This window comes from Euprymna scolopes, chromosome 4, assembly GCF_053919585.1.
Source record: "Euprymna scolopes isolate OS-2025 chromosome 4, ASM5391958v1, whole genome shotgun sequence".
NCBI lineage: Eukaryota > Metazoa > Mollusca > Cephalopoda > Sepiida > Sepiolidae > Euprymna > Euprymna scolopes.
The window spans coordinates 37,675,222-37,683,589 of record NC_136485.1 but is presented as its reverse complement, the minus strand read 5'-3'; the positions used below and the strand labels follow the sequence as shown (position 1 = coordinate 37,683,589).

General features: G+C 36.2%; 1 protein-coding gene across 6 annotated transcripts in view; it reads left to right on the top strand.

The window, feature by feature from the left end:
• LOC145267139 (zwei Ig domain protein zig-8-like) overlaps positions 1-8,368 on the top strand; it is an 845,722-nt gene that overhangs the window by 55,749 nt on the left and 781,605 nt on the right. The window lies entirely within an intron of this gene.

Sequence of the window (8,368 nt, the reverse complement as noted above, 5' to 3'; positions counted from 1 at the left end):
CCCCACAACAGCGGAGTTACTATCTTTAAGAGCATATCTGAGAAAATAGACCACATACTGTCTGCACATCCCTCGGCTAACATCCACATCTGTGGTGACTTCAACGTCCATAATGTGAAATGGCTGACCCATTCAAATAAGAGAGACGACGAGGTGAGGTTTTGTCATGATTTTGCCATTGCTTATGATTTCACTCAGATTGTTCGCGAAACCACCTGTGTACCCGATACACCTGGTCAATATGCAAGTCTCCTAGACCTTTTACTCTCAACTTCCCCTGAGCTATGTTCATGTTCTGTTCATTCTTCTCTAGGATCCTCCGACCACTCCGTCGTATCAGTTAAGATAAGAACGAAATGTAAGAAGCCCCCAAACGTACCCCTCCACCGTACTGTATACCGATACTCTATGGCTGACTGGGATAGCTTCCGTACATTCATATCTGATTAACCTCTGCACTCTATGTTTAAAAAGGAAGTGTCCTCTATAGTATCAGATCTGACCGAATGGTTAATTGTAGGCATAGACCAATTCATACCATCTAAAAAATTCCAACAAAAACCTACAAGCCAGCCATGGTCCTCTCCAGAATTTGCTGCTGCTATCGCGCATAGAAATCACTTTTTCCATAACTACCAAAATAATAGATGCACTGAGACTAAAGCTGCTTTCAGGACTGCCAGCAACCACTGTAAAAGAGTAATAAAAAATGCAAAAGAGCTATATGCCCAGTCTGTTAAATCCAAGGTAGCTGATCAGCGGCTTGGTTCCCACCAGTTTTGGCAAATTACAAATAAGGTCCTGAACAGAAGTGTGCGTTCTATCCCAACCATTATCAATTGACCAGACGTCATCTCGTCAGCGTCAGACAAGGCCAAACTATTTGCAAAGAACTTTGCAGCTAATTCTACCCTATGCGATGAAGGCCATCAACTCTCCATATTTCCTCCTATGACACAGAATAAGCTAGGTAACATACAAATATCCGTGCATGAGGTCGCCACGTTAATCAATAACCTAGATTCCAGTAAAGCAACTGGCCCTGATGGCATCCCAATTATAGTGTTCAACCAGAACTTGCTCCCATACTTACGAAACTATTTAAGCTCTGACTTAAGGAGAAGTGCCTTTCGACTCCCTGGAAGACCTCAGCAGTTTGCCCTTTATTTAAGAATTCAGGTGATAAGTCATCTCCCTCTCAGTACAGACCAATAAGTCTCCCGTGTGTTATGAGTAAGTTGCTGGAATCCATATAAAATAGAGAAATAGTCAACCACCTCAGCAGGAATAACCTTTTTAGTGACACACAATATGGTTTCTACTCTGCAAGATCTACCGCAGATGTGCTGACGGTTATATCCCACATGATTAGTGAATCTCTTTGCAAAGGCTTCCTTTTTAGGGCAATTGCTCTTGACATATCAAAGGGCTTCGACAAGGTATAGCAAAAGGGTCTACTTCATAAGATTTCCAGCTACGGTATAACTGGAAATGTTTTCTCAATTATTAAATAGTTTCTCTCCGATAGGCTCATAAGAGTAGTGGTAGATGGACAAAAATCGGAGGCCTGCAATATAAATTCTGGAGTCCCTCAAGGGTCAATCCTGGGCCCAACTCTCTTCCTGATCTACATCAATGGCCTCCCTAAACACATACTTAAATCATTCGTTGACATCTATGCTGATGACACAACCATCTACGGCAACACATCAAAGGCTGTAAATGACAAAGTTCTCTCTGATTCTCTCTCCTCTGATCTCGAGCGCGTGGTTCAGTGGGGGAAGTTGTGGTTGGTTACCTTTAATGCATCCAAAACCAAACTCCTATCCTTACATCATCAACGCCCTGATCCCCATCTGGCATCAATTGTGATGGATGGCTCTCGTCTGAGTGAGGCCCCGTGTTTTGACAAGCTTCTGGGTTTGACCTTTACTCCTGATCTGAAATGGAACACGTACATCAAGGCTGTTGCCAAGGTCGCTGGAAAGATGGTGGGATCCTTCTACCGCTCCAGAAGATATCTTATTACTGATGCAATTCTCTTTCTATATAAAAGCCAGGTACGTCCAAGGATGGAATACTGTTGCCATATCTGGACAGGAGCTGCTAAAAACAGCATATCCTGCCTTGACAGAGTACAAAATAGACTTCGTGGCTTAGTGAGAGATGCCCTTTTCTCTACCCTGCAACCTCTCTCCCACAGAAGAGACGTTGCGAGTCTATCCTTGTTTTATCGTTATTTCCATGGCAGGTGCTCGTCTGAACTCCAATATCTGGTCCTCCCTCGCCAATCTTTCACGAAAAACACCCGTCTAGCTGAATCCACTGTGAAAAATTTCCCCCACTCTATATCTGTGCCTAAATCAAAACGCGGATTCCATGAACAAAGCTTCTTTCTTAGAACTGCACGCCTGTGGAACTCTATTCCCTCTGCCTGCTTCCGACCTGACTACAACTTGGATGTGTTCAAGTCCAACGTTAACAAATTCCTAATGAACCGCCCCCTTAAATTATTCCCAACTCTCATTTTTGTATGAATGGACTTTCGTAAATAATTGAATTCATTCAAGACAATCTCAAAAACAAAACACACACACACACACACACACACACATATATATATATATATATGTATATATATATATATTGTGTGTGTGCGTATTTAGGCAACAGTTTTTATTTAAACGAATTATTATTAAAACTAAAAGAGTGGTTCTATTTTCTTGTACAGTTTGCTTGTTTTATCGATTTTCTGTTTCTTGAAAAATATATGTCTCATACGTATCGTAAACGTTGTCGCCGATTTTTGTAGTCCTACGTATATTTGACCTTCACCAACGATTATTCGGTAACGAATCTAATACGATTACGATGCAAATAGGACATATTAATAATTTGGATTTTCACACGAAAAGATAAAATCGAAAAAGTATAATTAAACAGAGGGTTTCTGGCTTGTTTTATATATATATATATATATATATATATATAACATATGCTGATACACTCTGTTAAAATAAAACTTTTTTTTTTATTTTCGATTTTATACATATTTAGCGCTGATGAACGCACGCGCTAGTATGTAAGGAATAAATATAAAATATATGCAGAATATCAGAAAATTTCCGAAATGTACTGTACGCTTGTATAGTTAATAAAACTGACCTTAATTTCTAAAGGGGCATTTATATGAGTGCCTGTTCCAATTAGAGCGGTAAATATATATATATATATATATATATATATATATATATATATATATATATATGTATATAGTTTTAAATATAATGGGCGGAAGTCTCTCGAGAGCTCTTTCAGCTACCATCTCATCAGGAGAAAATCGATAGCGTAAAATAATAATACTATGTCGAAAGTAAAGAGTTCTGATGGGGAACTACTGAATGTGCCAAAAATACGGGGACACTAAAATAAAGTTTATTAACGTTTAAAAAACGATTAAAATATTGGCACAACGAGTGAAAAAAAATGGAGAAAAGGTTCAAAGTTCCCTAAAGAGAAACAATGCGTTAGATGTTTCTTTCTGTCGGCACAAAGAAGGTTTCCGCACCGCAATAGAGAACGACTCCAAAATCTTTATATGGTTTCTGGAGTCTGCTCTATGTAGCAACTCGAACCATTCTATTTTATATCTATCAGCACAGCCCGGGTTGTCAATCAAATGATGGCCAATAGCAGAGTCCAAGGCTGCAGAAGGAGGGAGACTACCAGACCCCATCCTCCCTTGTCTGATCTTCGATGGAACATCCAAATTACCGTTTTATATCAATTCAAAAGCCAGTGCGATACTGGTTATGTTGGGCGAAATCCTTGCATCTTTTAGATCGTATAAACCAGCGTGTTCCATCGAAGATCAGACAAGGGAGGATGGGGTCTGGTAGTCTCCCGCCTTCTGCAGCCTTGGATGAAAGCTGAGAGAGCTCTCGAGAGACTTCCGTCCATTATATTTAAAACTGTATATTAATTCTGTACCTCTAAACATTTATTTATATATATACATATATATATATATATATATATTTGCACTGTGCATTTATTTAAATTGATATTTATCCTGTTCCACTAAAAAATTAGTCACATCAATATTTAATTCGTTTATTATAGATAGACATACGTAGTGTTCTTCTGACATTTATGAAATATGTTGTACAGTAGATATTTTTGTTCAAATTACTCTTTTGTGTTTAATGTAAGCGTCCTTTTCTTCCCAAAACCACCCGTCTAGACAGGAAGTAATTTTTTCTAAAGCAATTTACCACTGCTGTCGTTTTAATACTTGACTTTAATGATTTCTAATAACGTTTTTGCAGACGAAATCTTAAGCCTGAAGTGGAGAAGTACACTGGTTTATTTGGGGAGCAAGTGAAAGAATTCAAGAAAAGAAAGAGAAGAACGAATTGAAAAGATAGAAGCGGATGAATCAGTCTGGAATGACATTAGATAAAGTGAAGTCAGACGACACTGACGGCGACGTGGCCTGAGCAGATGTCACGAAAACGTCTCGGCGATGAAGGATAAATTGACGAACGTAGTAATTATAGCGACAAAAGAAAATCGAGCGTTTATTGTCTAGTTGCGCTGAGATAATCTGCCATAATCTAATCAATGGTCTTCGGGATTTCGTAAGGACTCATACTATACTCTAATGTAGACTTGCGACTATTCTTAAGTATCTTAAATGCGTGGCCGGTCACCAAATTGAGAAAAATTTAGATGTATCCGTGCGTCCCTATATATTATATAGTATATAAGATACGATTTCAAACCTATGAGTTACGGAATTTCCTAGGGACGGAGAGTGACATTTATAAAGACGTGTCGATTCATGTGGGAATAATGCTCCAAACTTACGTATGACGAACAGATAAACACAAAAAGTGCTTTTATTGGGATGCATAGACTAATCCAAAAATACAATTCTAAATTTATGTGTGACGAACTGACAACGGAGGGAAGGTGATGTTTATAGGCACGCATGGACTCATGTAAAAATATGTTTTCAAACTTATTTCTGACGAATTGACCGGCAGAAGAAGCGTTACATTAATAACAGCGTATCGATTTATTCGAAAATACTATTCCAAATTTATTTGTCAAGAACTGACCACTGAAGGAGAATGATTTTTTATAGGAATGTTTGTAGTATCTAAAAATATTATTCTAAACTATTAACGAACAGATACATTTATATCTATGCATGAACTCATATAAAAATGTTCGCCTATCAGGTGTGAAATAACTGACTAACAAAGAGATCGAGACTTTGATATAGATGCACAAACTCCAATGAAAGTTCGGTTTTAAATTTTTTACAAAAAATTAAAGGATACAGATTTACATGCTTATCAAAGTTTGTAGAAATACCTTATAACTATTATAATCCACTATTAAAATATATTTATTGAATTTAACAGACTGGCCATAATCAATCCATTTGTAACGTTGCACACCCACGTTTACACACGCCTCAACATGTTGACACTCGGAACCCAACGCATTGTAGACTCAGTCGCAAAAGAGACAAAAAATAGAAAAAAACTTCAACTCGTTTCATGTTTGTATAAAGACCTTTATTTCTCATTTCTCCCGCCATGCGTGACTTCTCGTTACGATTATGATTACATCCACGTCTCTAACCTGATCGTCCATCTCTCAAACGTGATTCTCTATTTATAATCTCTTATCTTTGCTTGTCGTGACATCTGTTTGCACACGGCTTGAGCATTTGTATACAGTTGCCATACGTGCGTCTGTGCTGTTACACAGGTTTAACTATTAAACAAACATTGACTTTTAAAATCTGACTGATAGTTTGCCGCTTTATGCTGAACATGCTACGAATACCCATAATGACCATATCACTACCTCTAAAACACAATCTACAATGACATTTGACTGCATCCATTTATTATTATTATTATTATTATTATTATTATTATTATTATTGCTGTTGTTGTTATTGCCATTCATTCATATACGTTTTCGTACACTATACGAATGCGGAATCTATCATGTAGAGTTGAGTAGGGTAGAGACCTGCTTGAGTAGGAACGATAGAGAAAATATAAGCAAATAACTGATTTATGCAAAAAAAAATCGATTAGCTGCTCTAGAAGGCTATCATGTCCGAAATAAAGACACTTGTTCTTCAGAATTATAATAATTTCTTTTTATTTTAATTTGTTTTTAATTTTCCTATAGAAGTTAAGCCGAACTGTTAACGTCTATATACGTTGCTGGAATGTATTTAGTTAATATGCTCTTCCTGGCATCGCCGCGACACGGGTAGTCTAGTTCTATGTACGTCTCCAATGATATTGAACTATATTTTGCTTTCATCTATTCTCGGTAAACTCACAAATATAATGTTTACTGGACTACGAGACATTGTAACGACTCCACACACTATTTCACGGAGTTATTTTTCGCAGATTTCCACAAAGGAATTATCGGAATTAAGCTATGACGTCAACATCAATCAAATATGAAGCTAAAGAAATGCGAAGTCTTAACAGTACAATTTTCCGAAATCATTATATTCTCAAGATACGGAGTTTTTGCTGTTTACTAAGCTTCTACAATTACTATTATGGAACTGGCAACGATTACAGAAAATAAACGCGTGGGTTTATCCTATAAACTTTTTCTTTCGCATCGCAGATAAGGTAAACAGCTTTCGTATAATAACATCCTGTTTTATGTCTGTTGATCGACATTTTTCTAAATGGAAAATTCATCTAAATAACACGTGTTTTCTCCCTCTTTATTCTGGGGGAGATATATATGAGAAAGGCAATTAGAAATATGATAGTTCCGTTCTAGCATTTTGCCAGAAGTAGTTTCGCAAACAATTTTAACAGTTACGCTGCAAATCATTATAATTTTTTTTTTTAAGAGAGACTGATGTCCGTATGCTACTAAATATATTTGGGTCATATGGTTGTACTTTTATTTTAGTATTTTTATTCATACTAGTTTAATTTCATTCATCGCTAGCATGAATATTGCCCCTGATGCGCAAGGAGCTACTGTGATAAGGAGCCATATTTATATGGGGAAACAGGATGGGAGAAGTTAGGCAGTAACACTTATCCTCGAGTGGCCTCTTGGCCTTGATAAGTGGTGATGCCTATGTACAAAAAAAGGTGTTCACTTTACCGTCAGTAAAATTAGAATAAGAAGTGTATTCTAAAAGTAACCATAGGAAAGATGCTATCAAAATAGAACTCCCTCGTGCATTAATAAAAGATATAGAGAAAAGAGAGCGAATATTTCTAGCGTATGTTTTGGAGAGGGGGAAGAAATTCCCGCTTATGAACTTTTTTTATGACAGGAAACGTTTGCTTATTTGAATCTAATCAAAACCCGCAGTAAATGTTGTTGACATTTATTCTTTAATCTCGTGTTAATTAAAAATTTATTGCTATTTACTGAAACAGTAAACAGTAATAAGTTTTTAATTAACACGAATTTTACTAACTTCTTAGTCGCCGATCATAAGCAAATACAAACTTGGTACAAAACTCTGATGCTGTGCAGTTTGAGGTCCGATAAAAGTCAAAAGTAAATAAAGAACATAAAAGCAACATCTACTGCGTTTAACTATATGCTGGCGAGTCTTTGGAAGTAATTAAATTTGCCATTACCTTATAGGCTAATGAAAAATTGCCTTTATATATATTATATATAGGGGGTGCATATATATATTAAAAGAGTTTGTTTGTGGTACAGAATTTACAAATAGCGGTAAAAAGAATTCTTTTAACCCCTAGACGTCTTTTGCCATACTCATCAGGGGCTAACGATGGCATTTTCAATTTTTTAAAAAAAGAAAATATGGGGGAGAAATTAAAATTAATATTGAACATGGGAAGGATTAATTTACAATTAAATAAAATATATGTACAGGAAGAGGTGGGAGAAGGATAAAATAAAATGAATTAACGCGCGTATATATATATATATATATATATATATATATATATATATATATATATATATATATAATTAATATTATTTTAAAAAAATTAATAATGTATATTAAACTATCACGAATAGAAAATGATAATCCGTGTATAAATATACGGGGAGAAAAAAAGAGGAAAAACGGAATGGGGAAACATCTAAACTATCTATCTACAATTAGCCAAACAGGTCAAAGGTGTTCACAAACTGCTTCTGTCTGCAGAGAGAGGGTTTAAGGCGTGCAATAGAGACGGATTCGAGGGTTTTCAAATGACTGCTCGATCGACCTCGACATAAAATTGAAAAAAAGTCGTCCATATAAGCCTGCCCACATTTTGAGTTATCCAATAAATGATTTCCAATAGTGGAGTTATCCAATAAATGA